Below are 20,506 nucleotides of genomic sequence, written 5' to 3'. Positions count from 1 at the left end.
TGTAGTACTGTACTTAAGTACAGTTTTAGGGTATTTGTACTTGAGTATTTCCAATATTCAGTACTTTTATTTTACTCCACTACAACTCAGATCCAAATGTTGTACTTTTAGAACTAGTTACTTTGCAGATATAAATTATAATATAAAAAACACATACACTAGTAAGACACCTGAGGGTGGAATGCGACCTCAGGGTGACATGCGACCTCGCCCTAAAGGGCGAGGTCGCGCCAATTCTTGACCATCTGGCCAACCACAGCGTTTCTCTGACGATTCTAGTTGTTATCATTCTGGGGGGAGTTTGTTCATGTTTTTGTGTGGGTATCAACCCTAGGAGACACGGGGAGAACATGCAAACTCCACACAGAAAGGCCCTATCGCCAACCCCACCTAGGGTGTGAGCGATAGGGCCTAAACATGGAGATGTGGAGAACACTATATATGGAGATAGTCCAGTCCATCATGTCATATGGGACTACCGTCATAGACAGTAGCCATTGTTAGGCCGGAGTCAATGGCTGTCTGTCTGACTGTCTGTACAGGAAGTGATGTCACATGACATACTTTTTATGCCCATATATGAGTCATTCTGTACCACATCTCCATGTTTAGGCCAAACAGGTTTGCTCCATTTCTCCATGTATAGGTCCAAATGACCAACGTCGAGCTTGACAAGGAGGATACCGCACATTGTACCTCATCCACCATTTCTTCTCTCTCCTTTTGGTATCCTCCTCCTCCTTTTTTTCTTTTTTATTCTTCTCTTTTTTTCACAGCCGCCCCCATATTTACTTTAGAAAATATATATTAAATTCTAAGAGTGTTTCGAGTACCAGTTTGATACAAGAGCGAATAAGCGCTACACTTCTGGAATCCTGTGCGTCGACTTAAAGTCGGATCCAGGCCTAATAACTTTATCTAGCCGCCCCCGTTGCCACCTCCTTTTCTTTTCTGAGACACATTGTACCTCATCCACCCTTTCTTCTCTCTCCTTTTGGTATCTTCATCCTCCTCCTCCTTTTTTTGTCTTTCTTAGTCTTGTGTATCCTTCTCTTTTGGCTACTGTCTATGACGGTAGTCCCATATGACATGATGGACTGGACTATCTCCATATATAGTGTTATCCACATTTCGTGTAGCCGCCCCGTACAGGAAGTGATGTCACAACTCGCTGACATCACACTGACATCACAGGGGTACGGAAGGACACTCAAGCGACACGGTTCTTCAGAGTATATGCGACCTTCGGTCGCAATAACCACTTTAGCCTTATTTTATCCCATGGCTATGATGCGACACGTTGTGAGCTTGTAGATCGGCTATTTTCAAACTTTTTGTACTTTTACTTTTGGTACTTTTAGCACATTTTGATGCCAATACTTTTGTACTTTTACTCAAGTACATTTTGAATTCTGGACTTTTACTTGTAACGGAGTATTTCTACATGGCAGTATTAATACTTTTACTCAAGTAAAAAAGTTGAGTTTTTTATCCACCACTGCCTATATATATACATACATATCGTCGTTGTCGGGTGGAAACCTTGTATGTCCAAAACCGTTTGTTTTGTGTTTGTCACTTTTAAAACGATTTAAACTAGTGAAAACAGCCGATCTACAAGCACACAACGCCTCGCACCGCGAGGCGTTGTGTGCTTAGATCAGCTGTTTTCACTACTTTTGTGCAACGGCCTTGTATGATGAAGCAGGGCTTTACTTTGCGAAAAAATGTACAAATTTGAAACTTGGAGATACGAGGTTTCTGCCTGACAGTGACGATATATATATATGCTCTCATATAAATAACAAAGGCCTGCAGAGTCAAACAAGGACACGAGAGAAAGGCCAGGAGGGATTATTTCACTTTGTGGAAAAAAAGCCCAATGCATGAGCTGCATGTTTTTGGTGTTAAGTGGGATACATATGGCCCCTAACGCTGGGTGACAGAGTGTGTGATGTTTTCCTATCTTTCATTATCAGCCGGGCAGCGCGGCCCGCCAGGCATTACCTGTTGAGGGCCGAGCCGGAACGCGGACCTGATGGACAGATGGATGGGATCGTTGATGAATGCCTGGCAGGTGCTTTGTCAGTCTGGAAGGCAATCTAGGGCCCGCGGGGAGGGAGAAACCATTTAGAGTGCAGGGCCACCTCTAATGTCTCTTATACCATGTCACCCCCTCCATGTGCACGCGCGCACACACACACGCACACACATGCACACACACGCACACAAGCACACACGTACACACACAGCCATCCCAATTAAATTATGGCGTCGTGCTTGGTTCTAACGAGGCTGTTTAAACATGCCTCGGTCACCCATAACAAGGAAAACCCCGTAATAGTCCAATATCTAGTCGGGGTTCTAATTTAGAAAAATGTCCGTAGAGGAGGTCAATCTCCTCTCCTCATACGCTGGTGAGTGATAGATCCAATACCTTTGGAATCAGATAAAACTTTGACGAATGGCCCTGCATGCGTCACCGCCGAGCGGGGTTGGGTTGGGGCGAGACACGGGGAGCTGCTGTATAGCTGGGGCGCTCGCTGCTGTGTCCGCGGACAGCCACTGTCCCTCTGCCCCATCACAGCACCACTGGCTTTGATCAATGGGACGGCGGTCCAGACACGCACACGCGCGCACTCACACATGCACGCACTCACACGTTTGTATATACTACTGTGTACTTGTGAGGACACATTTTAACATAGCGCTTTTATGAATGGCATTTGTACCATATTTTTGCCATTTTAACCCGAAAGCCTAAAATGACAATAGCTGATCTACAAGATCACAACACATTGCAACAACTAATCAGGAATCAGGAATTTAGCCTCTAAATGCCTAATCTAAACCTTAACCTCAACCTGAATATTAACTCTATCAAACATACATTTTGTTAACCATAAAACATCAATTAATCTTGTGGAGACCATGGGACATTGTCCTCACAAAGTCTATTTCTCAAAATCTACTACTGGTGGGGACATCTGGCCCTCGTAAGTACAGTAACACACACACACGCTTGCGCGCAAGCAGACACGCACACACACACACGCACACGGACAGACAGGTCCTGGGCCCGTCATCACATGATTAAAAGGGCCTGAGGATATTGCTTTCCCACCATGCACCCAACCCAAAAGAAAAGCAAGAAGAGGGAAAAAAGAAGGAAAAAGAATTCGAAAACCCTTCATAAAACTAAGACGACAGCGTCCTCCCCACCAATGCTTTTCTCTGTGCCTTTCCTCTATGATTTAGACTGATCAAAAAGACAGGACATCACTGCACGCTATGATACTGGCTCGATGTTCACCCCAGAAGAGGGATGCTATGGCTCATGTGGTTAAATTACTGCTAATTAATGACACAAAATAAACCCGGTGTGTAGAGACCTTAAAGGACCAGGTCACCTCTGGGACAACCAGATCTTATTTTATTGTTGTGTGGGACACGATCAACACAATCCTGAGTTATTTTTTGTGTTCAATCTGTGTTTTTAGATATGTTAGTATTTCAGCATGCTACAACTGGTCATATGATGCATTTTGCATCATATGACCAGTTGTAGCATGCTGAAATCGGCTGAAATACTAAAATATCTAAAAACACAGATTGAACACAAGAAATAACTCAGGATTGTGTTGATCGTGTCCCACACAACAATAAAATAAGATCTGGTTGTCCCAGAGGTGACCTGGTCCTTTAACATGATTGAACAAAACTTGACTTTTTTCATGTCACACATACATGACAATAGACAGGAGACATTGCTGCGACAGCACAGCCTGGTTCCAGACCGTGAATCGCTAGCCACGCCTCTTTAAAAATATGTTTTAGGTGATTCAGGGGTCTGGTGACGGTCTCATTGAAGAGGTTTTCCACGGTTGAAAATCCGTATGGCGAATCAGCGTCACTTCAACTCGATGACGTCCGGGCTTGTGAGCAGCGTGGGTGGGGTTTTCCCAGAACTCATGTGCGATTCCAAGTAACCCGACTGAGCTATGGGGTGGCATAGCTCAGGGGTAGAGAAACCGTTATTAGAGCACAAAGGGTTCCCGAAAGGTTCCCAGTTCGAATCCGGGCTCTAATGTCGAAGGGTCCTTGAGCAAGACTCTGAACCACTAATTGCTCCAGGTGAGTAGGTTGGTGCCTTGCATTGTTTCCTCCACCACCGGTGTACGAATGTGTGTGTGAATGGGTGAATGTAATGCACAATCTATGTAAAGCGCCTTGGATAAAAGCGCTATATAAATGCACCATTTACCATTTAACCCAGCGCCGCCGCCGCCGGACCGTACCGCACATTCCCAAACATAAACATTGCGTCGCCCGCTGTGGTAACATGCAATCGTATCGATCTCGCTATGAAACATCAGTAGCAGACATGTTTTACTGTGTTTGATTACTAGTTCGTAGCACTCCTATTCTGCCTGTTTCTTTGGTTAGCAAGTAGCAAGCAACAGGCTAGCCCCTGCCACATAACACCAATAACAACTACGGTATGTCCTCTGCTTTGCTACTGTTGTGATTGGTCAGGCGGTGCACCAATCGCAGAAGACTGCGACCCCATCCCAGAAACTGCTGTAGATGGAAGCACTTTCAGACTGAATAATGGAGTGAAACGAAATGTCAATTCAGGCTGAGTGTCAGGCTAGCGATAGCAGGTCTCATGTTATCTACAACTTTGTGAAACAGTGGAATTGTATGTTGTGATTTCATCAAATGTTATTAGCAAGGGCAAGTACAGGACCCAGAATTGATCCAGAGAAATTAGGGGACTTGACATGGATGGATGGATGGATTGATAGATATTCCATTATATATTCTATATAATTATGTCATGACACAATGACATCAAAACATCATCATCACAACAGATATAATTGTCCTTCAAAAGTAATCGTCCATTTAACAAAGTGTCATTCAACAACTTGTTCCAACTAATTAAGCTGTTGTTAAACAACATATCCTGTACATTATTCCCACTGATTCACAGTGGTGCTGGAGTGTGACATGTTTCACCGGACGATACATCTAAAAGGAGGACCTAAGAATGCCTATCATGCAGCTGTGGTAGTCGGACACCAGCTGTACTCATCTGGAGGACAACAGAACTACACGAACAACAGGGATCAGATTGAAGTCCACATCTTCAATACATAATTGCGTTGGATGAAGTTTCCCCCAGTGACAAGTGGAAGAGGACAAAGTCCCACTGAGGTCCCCTCCGGGTGCTGGGGCCACACAGCTGTGCTGGTAGAAGAAGTTGTCTACATCTGGGGAGGGTATCCTTACTGCAATGTGCTGTATGCCTTTGATGTCAACACCCACAGCTGGTTCAAACTGAATATGTCTGGGACTATTCCAGAAGAAAGGGGTCACCACTCAGCCTGTGTCCTGGAGAAGGTCATGTATGTGTATGGAGGACGCACCCGGCTGACTGGATGGACTAATGACATGCATGTACAAGTTGGACACCAGCACAATGGTCTGGTCTTTAATTAACACCAGAGGAACTCCACCTCCTTCATCACAACACAACACTCTGCCACCCTCATTGGAACAAAGATGTTTGTATTTGGGGGCTCGGGGGACCAGGGCTACGTCTTCAACAAGGTCACAGTGTTTGACACAGAGACCAACTGCTGGCTGAGCATGCCTTCTGCACACCTCCTCCCAGAAGAACGTTCAGATCATTCAGCCTTTGCCTACAATGGAGAGCTGTACATATTTGGTGGCTGTAACGCAAACCGGGTGTTCAATTATCTGTGGAAATTCAGTCAGAGACCTTTTCCTGGAAGCAGGTTGAGCCCAGGGGGAAAGAGCAGTGTAAGATGTGCGCGATGTGCTGTTGCATGGTGGGAGATTGTATCATCATCCATGGAGGAAGCAAAGGAAACAACCTCACTTCTGGTGACCTGTACGTCCTAGACTTAAATCCCAGCCTGAAGATGTTATGCAAGCTAGCAGTCACTCAGCATGGTCTGGAGCAGTCTGAACTCCCACATGACATCATGGGAACTGGCAACCATGACTACCAACAGTAACAGAAAACAATGACATAGCTCACACACGCACGGACGCACGCACGCATGCACGCACGCACACACACACACACACACACACACACACACACACACACACACACACACAATAAATACACACATTAATGTAAATAAATACATAAATAGGTAAATAAATGTATACATACAAGTGGCAACAGGGTCCAAGCATAGAAGATGGTTATGAGATCACGATGAAGAGGAAGATTAAGATGAAGATGAAGGAAAAGGTTTCAGGAGAATAAGATGAAGACGATACAGAATAGCTTTGTTGACAGTGCGATTTTAACTCACAACCCTACATGTAGAGCTGGAGTAACACTGCTGTTAAATTCATCACTAAACCCGATGCACCCATATATACCTCCCAAAGCTGTTCCAAGTCGCTCTGTCTACCCCCAATTATATAAGTCAGTCTCTCCAGCCCAATAGAGTTCATGAGTTCTCGATGCCACATTCTCAACGTGGGGGCATCAACGTTTTTCCAGCATAATGCCACCACCCTTCTAGCTTGGAGAAGACCAACATCTAAGATTTTTGTTAGTTTTGCTGGCTGTATAAAGTTCTTCGGATAGATTCCTGGTTGCATCTTTCTTGTTAAAAATGTAACTTTCCAAATATGGACTGGAGATGACTGACATCGTAGACCACATGAGACTGACACAGTCAGCTATAAGCTATATTTTCATCCATGCCGTATCCCTTATCCCTAAACTTCTTGGTCTTTTATTACTATTTTGAAAAACATTTTAAAATACTTAAAAATAGCCGATCTACATCGACACGTTGTGAGCTTGTAGATCAGCTATTTGAAATATTCAAAAATGTTTTTCAAAATAGTCAAAAATGGCTAAAACGTTTAGGGAGAAGGGGTAAGGCATGGACGAAAATAGAGCCCACTGCAGTATATCCATATATGGGCATTCCAAGATATGGGCTTAACTCATTTGACGCCCACGAGGTGTCAACGCGTCAATCTCTTTGATGTCTACGTGTGCCCATCGACGCGTTTGACGCGTTGTACAGTAAACTATACTGTACTGTAGCTACTGTACTTGGCTACCGCGGTGATGAAACAAACTCCATTTCCCAAAATGCAGCGCAAAATCACGTGACCAGGAAGTGCTGTCTGCCTCGTTCACTGCCCTGTAAAGCTGCTGCACAAACATACAGTTTTCTCCGGATCTTTTCTATTTTTTCTTTTCACGTTCAAAATGCGGCCTTCTCTACCGGCCGTCACACAAACGCTGTGGCGCAGGATTGTTAAAAATCGGTCCTGACTGAAAGAAAAGATTTTCGCGAAATAAACAGGACATGCTTGGATTACATTTACTCTGATTACTTTTTTCGCCAGGACCTCGAAGGTATAGGCAAAATGGAGGGTTGCCATGGGCACCAGCAAATTAACCCTTGCATTCATCGTCGGCACCCGCTGTGTTAATATTGATGACATCATGGATCTCCATATAATTATGGGCATAAAAGGGACAAGGACGGAATGGTTAGCACCGCTCCAATAGGGACAAGGACTGAAAAATACAGAGATATTTGCAAGTGAGTGACTCCCATCAAGGCAACCACACTTGTTATTGATTATGTGTGTTAATAGGACCTTAATTTAAAGTGCTTCAATTCAATGATCTCTGGAAAAATAAACTATAAATGTTGTCATTTGTGACTAAAAGTTATTAATATTTCATACTGTACTGTACCTTAAAGACAGTGGTGTAAAGTAATGTCGAATGTACAATACTCAAGTACTGTACTTAACTCAGTTACTGCCAATTAAATATGCCTTCTTTGGGTTCTCCCTGCCAGCCCTCTCCATAGACATCCATGTAATTTATAGTGCACAGATCATGCACGCCCATGCACAGATCATGCACCATGTTTGTGCAGGCTGTTCACAGCTTTCAAACAAAAAAAACAGATTGGAAATCCGTTCAGGCATTCTTGAGATAATAGCCATTATGTTTTACATGTTATGTAAGCAAAGATGGCTATCCTGTATGAAAGATGGGGTGGTATGGGGGTGGAACATGCAAAATCGCGATTGAAATCATGTTTACTAGATTTAATGGGGTCCAAAAAAGTTTTTTGAAAAGAAAAAAAAAAAAGGGTTTTTTCTAAGTAAAAGTCGATTTAAGTCGTCTGGCAGGGAAGTCCATAGTGAGAAAGTTGATCTAAAAGTCGTTTGGCACTGTAAGGTGAGGTAGGCCTATTCTTACTTTAGTGAGTATTTTCCAATTTTACTCTACTCCACTATATCTCATAGGCAAATAGTTTACTTTTACTCCACTACAATTATTTGACAACTTTAGTCACTATGTAGATTTTGATTATTATTAAAGAAACGTACATTAGCCACAACAGCCCCATACATTTCGGCCATGTATGGCAATGCTACTTTGAAAAATACATTTTCATGGCAAGTAATTTTCCAGTATATTTTAAGGGTATGGTAAGTGATTTCACTTAAATTTCAGGTTCAGTTTTCATGTAGGTGACATGAAAACTGAAACTCCAATCATGATCAAGTGGGGCGGGCCTCGGTGCGCATAAGGCCCGCCCCCATCAATCATAATTGGAGGAAAACTTTTCACCCAACAGTTTTTGAAACTGCTTTTTTCTCCTCACAGGAGATAAGGCTGAAGTCCAAATATGGACCAAACACTATAACGAGTAGGCTACTAGAACTACAACATAGACCCATTTTGTTATTATTTGAATTAAATGAAATCATTACCCTACCTTTAATGCTAGACTTTTACTTGAGTATTTCTACTTTGCGGTATTGATACTTTTACTTAAAGCTATGCTGTGTAAGTTGCTAAACTAGTGGTCAGTTGCGGTATTGCTTTTTTCGGCCGTTTTTTGCCTGGAGTCGTCGCGGACCACCGCCGCGGACCACCGGAGCGCCGCCGCAAACCACCGCGACCGATACAAATCCGTGGAGGGGTAGAACCATGGGTAGAACGTAATTTTCTGGCCAGGATTTGGGGATTAAGAGGTTAAGAATCCTTCACCATGGTAAACCGTGGTAAACACTGTAGCTGAGCGAGGCTACTTCCTGAAGACACGGCAGATAAGCTGTGATTGGCCGGTAGTGTATCATGTGTGTATGATCCGCGATGTGATTGGCCAACGTATACACAACGTATACAGATGATGCAGATGACGTCATTTTTCCGCAAAATTCTCCCCCCCCTCACGGCTCATAGAAAACATATAAAGAGAAGGCTTTAGAAGCTGAAAATAACGGAGTGGGTGTTCTAAAACTTTAGCGATTTAACAGTTAGGACAATTTTAAGATTTGTTTTATAAAAAAAGTTACATTTAAAGGTATATTCAGTGATTGGATTTCATTCAAATAAAAATATAATTGGTACATTTTCCAATCATTCTCCTGACTAGAATGTGTGCTGACCATAAGGACTTCCACCATGGCCTGTGTTACGAGCATAGCTAGACTTGGTTTTCAGAGGTGGCCAGCCAGTCCTCGACCAATCAGGGTAGAGTATGGCCGTAGTTATGTTATGATGGTCAAAATAAAAGTTTTGAGAACCACAGTCACTCTGAATTAAGAATGTCTGCTAAACGCCTAGATTGTAAACTACTGAACTCAATGCCACAGTCTTGTAGTAAATCAGTATCATACATATCCTGAAGCTGGAGACGTAGGCCTACCGATATTCAGTGATTGGGTCTAATGATCAAAACGAGAACATTATAATGGTGTGAAAAATCTATAAAAAACTAAACATTTCCACGCTGTAAGGCCAGTAAGGGCCAAGATGACCCCCGGCCACTTTCATTATCACTGAATACACCTTTAAGTAAAAAAAGAATGTGAGTATTTCTTCCACCACTGCTTATAGACCCTCCCTTTGCTTCAATCGCAACCTTTCTGACGACTTGGCTGGCCGATTAGCATCATGGCAGAAAGGAATAAATGCTAATAACACTGCATGCTGCTAATTGGCCCCGTGCTCTGCAACAGATCTGTAGCTAAGTCTCCAACATTGTGCCTAACGGTGGCCGAAGGGCATATAGCTCCCATCATTAAAGAGATGTAGAGTTATCATCTATTTGTGATTCTCTCTCTCTCTCTCTCTCTCTCTCTCTCTCTCTCTCTCTCTCTCTCTCTCTCTCTCTCTCTCTCTCTCTCTCTCTCGCAATGTTTTGTCACTTCCTGTTTAGCCAGTTTCTGGTTTCAGCAGGAAAACAAGGCAGAGGTGCATAGGCCTACTCTTTATTTCTTTATTTTTTTATCCCACGATTTTGTAACCTCCCCCCCGGCTTTGCCAGGGGGAGGCATTATCGAGACCAGGATTACTGCATGTTTTTTGTGATGGTAACTACCCTAGGGAAGAACATGCAAAAGAGGTGCATACTCTGAAATAAATCCATTCACTTGAAGTCTTAAAAGAAGCAATTTGAAGTTGATCAATTTGACAGTAGACACACTGATGATGTATTAGTGATGAATTTGTAAAAATAAAAATAACAAGTTTGATGAAGTTATTTATGTGATTGGAACCATGCAGTGAGTTTGAGTTCAACTGTAGTAATCATCCTAACTGCTACCATCCGTAGTACAAAACAACGGTGTAAATTAATGCGTGCAGCAATGTACCATAGATGTAATGAGTCAAGAATAGCCTATGGAATATGTTTTTTTTTTCTTATTATTTATAGTGAGGAAGTGTGACAGTAATAGCCTACTCAACTTTACGACAACGCTGTCTTCTTCGTTCTTTGGCTATGGTTTAACTTGGTGTTTAATCAGTTACCACACACTGTATGAGAACACTACATTGAAAAGGCATAATTGGATGTTTTGACAGGTCGTAAGATGGCCGCCAGAGCAGGCAGTGGTCTGTATCCAGTGGAACAGCAAGACATCAGCATCCTCCACATGTATGGCGTGAACCCAGGCTGAAGCAGAAGCTGCCAAGGTGAGTGTCATATCCTCACTATCGTGCAGAAACCTTGTATCTCCATATACTGAATTAAAGGGATATTCCACTTTAAAAAAAACCTTTGGTCATTTTAAGTCTTTCTGTGGCTTTTATAAATATTGAACCAATGAAACGTAGCACAAGAACGCAACACATGCCATATGCTGGTTGGACAATTAGCCAACAAAAACAAATTGCTCATTGATCATCCTACTCCATACCCTCTCCAAACACCATAACATGCAATATAATTTGATGACAAATTATAAATGTTTATTGATCTTAAAGCTGTTTTTTTTTAATCAATAAAAGTTCCAATGTTGTATCCCCCAAATCATAAAAATCCCAATGACTTCTGTGTCCCGAGACCTTACACTCGAAAATCCATGCCAACTTAATAACTTTGACCAGGTGAATGTGTTAATGGATTACTATTTTAAATAATTACTTCTTTGTAAACCAACAATTTGCTTACACGACCTTATTGAGAGGTTTTAAAGTTTTTCAAACTAGTCACTAGAGTGGTCTTTAAGTTAATTAATTGACTAAGTAAACGTAACTGTTTTAAAGTAAAAGTAACTTTAAACAGTTTCTCACGGCTGCACCAGATAGTCATGAACTTTACAGCCTACCTTCTCTCAGTCTAGGAGACTTCCTCTGCTGAACTCAGAGTGGCTTTGGGAAGTGTTGTTTTATTTGGCAGCACAAACAGGAGGAGAGGAAATTAAACTAGTGACACTCGATCCTTTCATATGCCCCAAACGCACACACATGCATACGCACGCACACGCGCACACGCGCACATGCACATGCACATGCACACGCACATGCACACGCACATAATGTGAGCAAATGCGTTTCCATGCATTCAAGAGGAGTTTGTGTTTGCAATGCATTAATATGTTTATGTGTATGTTGGTCAACTTTTGTGCATGTGGGTCTTCATACTGTGTAGATGTGCCATTTCAAAACCTCACTTGTCCTGCCATTGGCTAGACAGTACATTTTTCAGGGGATTTGCAGACCACTGAGCTTGTAGATCAATTGTGTTATTTTTATGACCTTCTCTGACTTAAAAGTTTAAATCTACCTATATGAAGGTGGATTCTGCTTTTCAATGATTGGATTTGGGAATGGATCGGTTCACTGTCAGGCAGAAACCTTATATCTCCAAGTTTCAAATTTGCACGCTTCTTCGTAAAGTAAAGCTTCACCGCTTCATCATACGAGACTGTAGCACAAAACTAGTGAAAATAGCAGATCTGCATGCAGTGCGTTGTGTGCATAGATCGTATATTTTCTATTAGTTTAAAATGTTTTTTTTTTATCATAAATACAAAACGATTTTGGACATACAAGGTTTCCAACCAACAGCAACAACATACACATACACTTTCTTGTCTTTGGTCTTCCTGCATACCTGACTATTTCATCCTTCTACTGCTTGTATCCCTGGCTCTCTGTAACGCCATGGCTATAGACTTTCTCCCTGTCCGTCTCTCTTGTCTGTGTGAATGTCAGCGGCGTTTGGCAGCTCCTCTGTGTGTCCCATGCTGGTAAGGAGGTTCTTGTCTGTGACCACCTTATGCAAAGCGTTGCATTAGTCACCGGCTAGGCTCCACTGACACGCCTGCAGCGTGAGGGAGATTAATGCCTGCTAGGGACACTTTATTATCCCCACTCTCTCTCTCTCTCTCTCTCTCTCTCTCTCTCTCTCTCTCCACCCAGTCGTTCTGCCTCTCCGACCGGCCCCGCGATTAATTGTCTTCCTTCCTCCCTCCCTTTCTCTCCTCCCTCACAACTCTCCTTCCATCTCTCTCCCGTTTCTCCAGTAGTTCTCTCCACATCCGTCACTCCAGTAAGAGAGAGAGAGAGGGGGGGGGGGAGTGACAATGCTGAGGTGGTGGTGGTGGGAGGGGGGTTACGATACGGGCACAAGCATGCATCTGCCCATGACCCCCTCAGCACAACCGCACAAAATGCTCTTAATTCCCCTTCACCATCAAACACATGCACACATAGACATCAAGGGGGCTTGAGCCCCTGCCCTTTTACCTGTCTGTAAAAAGTGCCCTCTCCAGACCATGAATGCAGTTTTTACTATGGTGAAAGACATGCAAATGTCATCTTTCCATGTCATACCTGAAGGCAGTGTTCAAGAGAATTGCCTTGTCCAAGCTCTCCTGAACTTAAATACAACATCTTGTGTTAAAAGATTTGCCCTCTCTGTGCAGAAATCCATGCTGTACACCACCTCTCCAGTATTGCCTTTTTATGCTTAGTTTAGTGTGGTATCAAGTACTGAAAAACGCGCTGTGAGCTTTGAGGTCGGCTATTTTCAATATTTTCACCAAAAGGCCCTTTTAGAAATGTTAGCCCCTGCCTATCTAACATTCCCTGCACGTACCTGTTCACTATAGCCATAGCTGTTGGCCTATCATGTAAAAGCCAGGTTTAGGAGATGCTAATTGTGCAAGTGTATTCACTGAGGGTAAACAGCAACAGGAAGTGTACTGTATATGTGTCTGTTTTCAGAGAGACATGTAGGGAACGGCAAAATCGCACGCTTTCGAACGACAATCATTACGACCGGAGGGTTAGCGACTCACTCCACAGAGGTTAGGGTTAGGGTGAGGGTTAGAGTCGGGTGTCGAAAAGATGACATGTAGTAACAGTCATGTAGTAATTATTCCCCAGGCTGTGTTATGCGTTGTATATAGAGCTCAACAGAGGCCGCCCATTTTTGTTTATCCTAAATTTACACAGTAGCCAATTATTGTTTTATAATGCCAATTGATTCCTCCCCACACATATGTTTCTGTGTTGTCACTGCCGTTGTATTCTTCTGACTCAACTGCCAGTGAGGAGAGTAGAGCCTTCGTCCTACTCCTCCCGCCCAACACTCCCGCTGACACTGACAGGTGCCGCCCCAGCCCGTAGGAGTACGTGCAAAGACCATTATCACCCTCCTACCTGCCTGGCTTCCGTCCCTAGCTTCCACGGGCCAATTGTGTTTGCACAGATGCCTGACATAGCCGGTTGCACCAGGGCGGATTGGAACCCACAACCGCTGTGGTGGTGGGAAGGGACATTTCCACTGCTCTTTCCCCCCTCTACCCTCCGTTGAAGACCCATGGCTTTAAAGGTCTTATGACATCAGTCGTTCCAATGCACCATTTACCTGTTACTTTCCACTGTTTGTAATGTTCCAATGCACCGTATTTACCACTTTGGTTGTTGCGTTCCCAAAGAGGCGACGATTAACGGAAAATCTAGGTATATTATCTTTGCAAGTCAAAATGCAACAGAACACGGAGAGAAGAAAAAAACCTGCCATGGCTCACTGGAGTGGAGTTTTCACATTTTAATACACGTTTAAGGACCGGGACAAAGACTGTTATGATTGGTAAAAACAGCATGGCATAATTGCTTTAAAGTTGTACCATGTAACTTTTTTTAGAAAACAAATCTTAAAATTGTCCTAACTGTTAAATCGCTAAAGTTTTAGAACACCCACTCCGTTATTTTCAGCTTCTGAAGCCTTCTCTTTATATGTTTTCTTCTTAGCAGTGACAGGGGCGGGATTTCGCGCCAAAATGACGTAATCTGCATCATCTGTATACGTTGTGTATACGTTGCCCAATCACATCGCCGATCATGCACACATGGTACACTACCGGCCAATCACAGCTTATCTGCTCTGGTCTCCAGGAAGCGCCTCCGCTTGGCTACAGTGTTTACCATGGTGAAGGATTTTAACCTCTTAATCCACAAATCCTGGCCAGAAAATTACGTTCTACCATGCGTTCTACCCCTCCACGGATTACTATCGGTCGCGGTGGTTTGCTGGCGCCGCTCCGGTGGTCCGCGGCGGTGGTCCGCGGCGGTGGTCCGCGACGACTCCGGCCGAAAAACGGCCGAAAAAAGCAATACCGCTACTGACCACTAGTTGAGCAACTTACACAGTATAGCTTTAAGGGTTTAATTCACTGTTACATTAGGATTCAACGTTAAAACCTATTATTTTGCCTTAATTGTTCCTTTTGGCTTGGAAGACAAGTTTAAGAGACAGAGTTAGTAAAACACATTGTGCTCATTCAAATTGGAAGGAAAATTGAGAGAAAATACATGTTTGGGACTGATGGACGGTAATGCTTGGTAGCATGCTTTAGCTCTGATGCTGCAGAGTGGAGTCAGCTCCTGATCTCAGTACAGGGTTATTGAAATGGAGAGCGGCGGTTGAGATAACAGTACACAATCTTGAACGAAGGGTTTGGGAGGTGAATGGAGAGGTTGGAGGGGTGGATTCAGGTGGTGAGCAGGGGTGTAGTTGCCTAGATTATTCATGAAGCTTTCCCGGAAGAGAAAGATCCCATGATTGGCCGCTAGTTGCGTTATTTCCCCCCCACGAGGTACCAAAAAGATTTGTTCTCCACTGGACCCCATTAATTTTCCTCTTTGATTTTCTAACCTTAATAAACATTGTCATACATACTTTATGGTTCCTAAAACTGCCTTTCAATTACCATGATATACGTTTTGTGCAAATATGGTCCCATTTATGTTAAAATTGATGATAAAGTTGCGGGGGGCGTGGCCAACTAAACTGATACCAGCCGGCTGTGTTCTTCTTTGTGTGCTGTATTTCGGGAGGCTCCGACCACATTCTCCCATGTATCCCTGCGGTTGCACGTGACCGTTGGCAGCCAATAGCATTCCTTATGATTCCTGGGGTACCATTCAAACAATGATGGCGACACCCATACAAGGGACAAAAAAGCGTCATTTTCGCCACATAGAAACCAATGGCTTCGCATCGTCCATATTCTTTTTACAGTCTATGGTGGTGAGGTGAATTGTGGCCATGTCCAAAGCAAGGTGTCAGAGATATGCTTCAATTGAGTTGGCATTGAGCTGGTAATCGTACCGTAGTGGCAGTGGTGGGAAAAGTATTTCTTTACTTGAATATAAGTATCAACACTGCAATGCAGAAATACTCTGTAACAAGTAAAAGTCCAGAATTCAAAATGTGCTTGAGTAAAATTATGAAAGTGTTGGCATCTAAATGCACTTAAAGTACTTAAAGCTATACTGTGTAAGTTGCTCAACTAGTGGTCAGTAGCGGTATTGCTTTTTTCGGCCGTTTTTCGGCCGGAGTCGTCGCGGACCACCGCCGCGGACCACCGGAGCGGCGCCAGCAAACCACCGCGACCGATAGTAATCCGTGGAGGGGTAGAACGCATGGTAGAACGTAATTTTCTGGCCAGGATTTGTGGATTAAGAGGTTAAAATCCTTCACCATGGTAAACACTGTAGCCAAGCGGAGGCGCTTCCTGGAGACCAGAGCAGATAAGCTGTGATTGGCCGGTAGTGTACCATGTGTGCATGATCGGCGATGTGATTGGGCAACATATACACAACGTATACAGATGATGCAGATTACGTCATTTTGGCGCGAAATCCCGCCCCTGTCACTGCTAAGAAGAAAACATATAAAGAGAAGGCTTCAGAAGCTGAAAATAACGGAGTGGGTGTTCTAAAACTTTAGCGATTTAACAGTTAGGACAATTTTAAGATTTGTTTTATAAAAAAAGTTACATGGTACAACTTTAAAGTACCAAAAGTACAACATGTTTGAAAATAGCAGATGTGAGCTTGTAGAATGGCTATTTTCAAATAGCCAAGGTATAAAATGGACTAAAGTGATTTAACAATATTATAATTTATACCTGCAAAGTATGTAACTAGTAACTAGTAACATTCAAATAAATGTAGTGGAGTAAAAGTATACAATATATGGAACAAAGATGTATTGTAGAAGTAAATGTGCTGAAATACTCAAGTAAAGTACAAATTCCTCAAAATTGTACTTGAGTACAGTAAGTAAATCTACTTAGTTACTTTACAACACTGTACATTGGTAGAATCAAGATGAATCTTGAAACATTCATTCCCAAACTCATCGCTGAATCTGTTTTGGTCTTGGTTTGTCCAGGTAACGTATAATTTAAGCCAACACATTATATGCTGACAATTCTTCTTTCTTTTGTTGAATGTGCGGGCAGTTTATAACACAAGTAACAGCGGGGGGATCCTGATTTACGTGTCCCGTCTCGATGACTCACAGATACTAAAGAAGCAGGCTATTTGTACTCCTTCTCCCCTATCAGCCATAGTTTATACATACCACGGCAAGATGTAGGAATGGGAGAGTATGTATTATGCACATTCATCTGTTAACCCGAGACACCCAGAACATACCTCTCTCACTGGAGATATTTTATTTCAAGTGGCTCTGAGACAGAGGAGGACAGAGAGTTAGGGCCGATTCATACTCCACTTTTGGAGCCGAATTTATTTCGGTTCGGAGAGTCACAAAATCTCGGTGACACCGAACAGACGAATTGATAACGGTACCAGCCCCCCCTCGAACCTCTGAATGATGTCATATTGTAGTTTGGACAGAGCCGGACCGAAACAAATTCAGCTCTAAAAGTGGAGTATGAATCGGCCCTTAGTTTGAGAAAGGTAGTTTGGTAGGTTTGGAGGTATGGGTGTGTGTGTGTGTGTGTGGGGGGAGGGGTTGCCAAAGATCCATTATCGTCATCAGCATATACTGTACCAGCTAAGATGTTGACGGAACAGCTGCGGAACACAAACTATGAAATATGAAAGACATACTTACAGTACAACCATGCTAAATGTATCCTCGCGAGGAGATACTAAACAGATGTTTGGGGTGAATAATTGGACACACACACACACACACACACACACACACACACACACACACGCCCAAACAACCACTGACCAGAAAACGTGTTCAATTTTTCACCCTCAGAGCAAGTGAGCGAGACAAAGAAGAGAGAGAGAGAGAGAGAGAGAGAGAGAGAGAGAGAGAGAGAGAGAGAGAGAGAGAGAGAGAGAGAGGGAGCGCACATCCTTTAAAAGTTGACATTAGGTATTCAGACGCCAGAGAGCAAAGTGCCGGCAATTAAACCAATCAATCTTGCTGTTGCTCCAGAGCCAACATCTGGTCTGGTGGTCCTGGAAGACCACTGTCTGGGGGGTGCATGGACACTGTGAGCTGTCCTTCAGTGATCTCTCTCTCTCTCTCTCTCTCTCTCTCTCTCTCTCTCTCTCTCTCTCTCTCTCTCTCTTTCTCTTTCTCACATACACACATACACTCACACACACACACACACACGCGCACACGCACACGCACGCGCACACAACAAACACGCACAAGAAGGCAGGCAGATGGGCCGACGGACAGAAATTCTTAGACATTGTCAACCGCCCACACCTACACACACACATGCACGCGCATACGTACACGCTCACACACGCGCACGCGCACACACACACACACACACACACACACACACACACACACACACACACACACACACACACACACACACACACACACACACACACACACACGCAAACATATTTATTCTCTGGTCCCAGGTCCGTGTGGGCCTGATGTCAGCCGGTTCTGCTGTGTTGTTTCCTTTGTTATAAATAACAACAGGCCACCTGGACTCCTCTCTAGCCCGTTACCACGGCCCTGCTGTGTGCGTGTGTGTGCGTGTGTGCGTGTGTGTGTGTGTGTGTGTGTGTGTGTGTGTGTGTGTGTGTGTGTGTGTGTGTGTGTGCGCGCGCAAGCTCGCCAGGGCCCTAATGATCCCCCAGGCTAGCCAGGGCTGAGCGTGAGCCTCAAAGCAGAGCGGAGCGCCTCATCCCAGGCTAATGGGACGACGGAGGATTGCCTCCGTTCATTTGTTTTTTTTCGTTTGTGTGTGTGTGTGTGTGTGTGTGTGTGTGTGTGTGTGTGTGTGTGTGTGTGTGTGTGTGTGTGTGTGTGTGTGTCTGTGGCTGTTTTTTTCTTGTACATGTGCATGCATGTGGTTATGCGCGTACAATATGTGCGCTCACGTGTGAACGTGATTGCGGACGGGTGCATTCGCATGTTGTGCATGCATTTGTGTACAGTATGTGCCCCTGTGTGTGTGTGTGTGTGTGTGTGTGTGTGTGTGTGTGTGTGTGTGTGTGTGTGTGTGTGTGTGTGTGTGTGTGTGTGTGTGTGTGTGTGTGTGTGTGTGTGTGTTAATGGGACGGTGGAGGATTGGTTGGAGGACTGACTGATGGCAGAGACGGATGGCCTGGGACACAGACTGTGCTGACAACCAGTGAATACGGGGCAACGTTGCAGAAAGGTCAACGCCACGGGAAAAAAAAGAAGAAGGGGAGGAGAGGAAAAAACGACAGGAGGAGGAAAAAAAGAGGTAAAAGTGCGCGTGCCTCCTCCCCGCTTTTGTGACTTTCAAAGTTATTTTTTTCTCTTTTTTTTTTGGTAGGCTGTGTGTGCGTGTGTGCGTGTGCATGCATGCATGTGCGTGCAGGTGTGATATGTTGGGCACATTTGTTTACACATTTCATTTACATTTAGAGGGCAATATCTAACTATTAATTTATCAAATGTTTGTCCGCCGTCCGCCGTCTGACTGTCTGTCTGCATGCCGACATCACTGATACTAAACAGTGTCGCCACCATGATGGTAACAATGCCCAACTGACATCAACAAAGCCCAACTGACATCACTGACTGACATCCCTGACTGACATCACTACAGTGCCCAGATATGGAGATGACATCACAGACTGGCCTGCACACGGAACACCATATATGGGCAATTGGGCATAAAAGAGTGCCAGACAGACAGACGGATACAACGGGTATTGCACAACTGGACATCGATGGTGACTATTCTTCCCAACGGGCACCGGTCTGGGTTTTCCCAGACCGGTGAGACTCCTCCATTGCACACCCCCGGGCACAGTTGACATTAAATGGGCAATATAATCAATAGGGATTTTTTTCCCCTTCTTTTTCCCATGGATAGAAACCTATGTTAGAAGACCGGTCCTGACACTCCGTTCCTCTAGATGTCGCTGTAGCTAGTTCGCCTTCCAGTAATTCATCTCAATATCACAATATATCCACAAGTTTCCTACGCCCCATAGTGCATTGCGCAAACGTCTGCATCGATCTTCCGCCGCCGATTTACAAGCTCACAACGGGTTGCATCTGCGACGCGACGTGAGCTTGTATGTCTGCTGTTAAACCCGGAAGTTTGGTCCTGATAGTCTCCAGTAAACTCCCGCGGAAACTTGTGGATATATATCACAATAATATTGTGAATATGTATAACATCACAATATATTGTGATAATAACCGTATCGAGACGCAAGTATTGTGAAGTATTGTATCGCGAGGTTCTTGCCAATATGAGGCTTAGATAGATAGATACCTTTATTATTTGGATATGCACTCAGTTTTAGGCTTGGCTCAGGGATTGCCTTGCATAGTCCAACATGAGTACATGATGGGCACCAAATAACATATTAATATTTTGTTTTCTATGGTACGTACTGTAAATGTGAATTTAGTTATTTAATTGCTATTTTATTTTTGCT

Source organism: Nannobrachium achirus (genome assembly GCF_963921795.1).
Source record: "Nannobrachium achirus genome assembly, chromosome: 7".
Lineage (NCBI taxonomy): Eukaryota > Metazoa > Chordata > Actinopteri > Myctophiformes > Myctophidae > Nannobrachium > Nannobrachium achirus.
Note: the sequence above shows the minus strand (reverse complement) of the source record.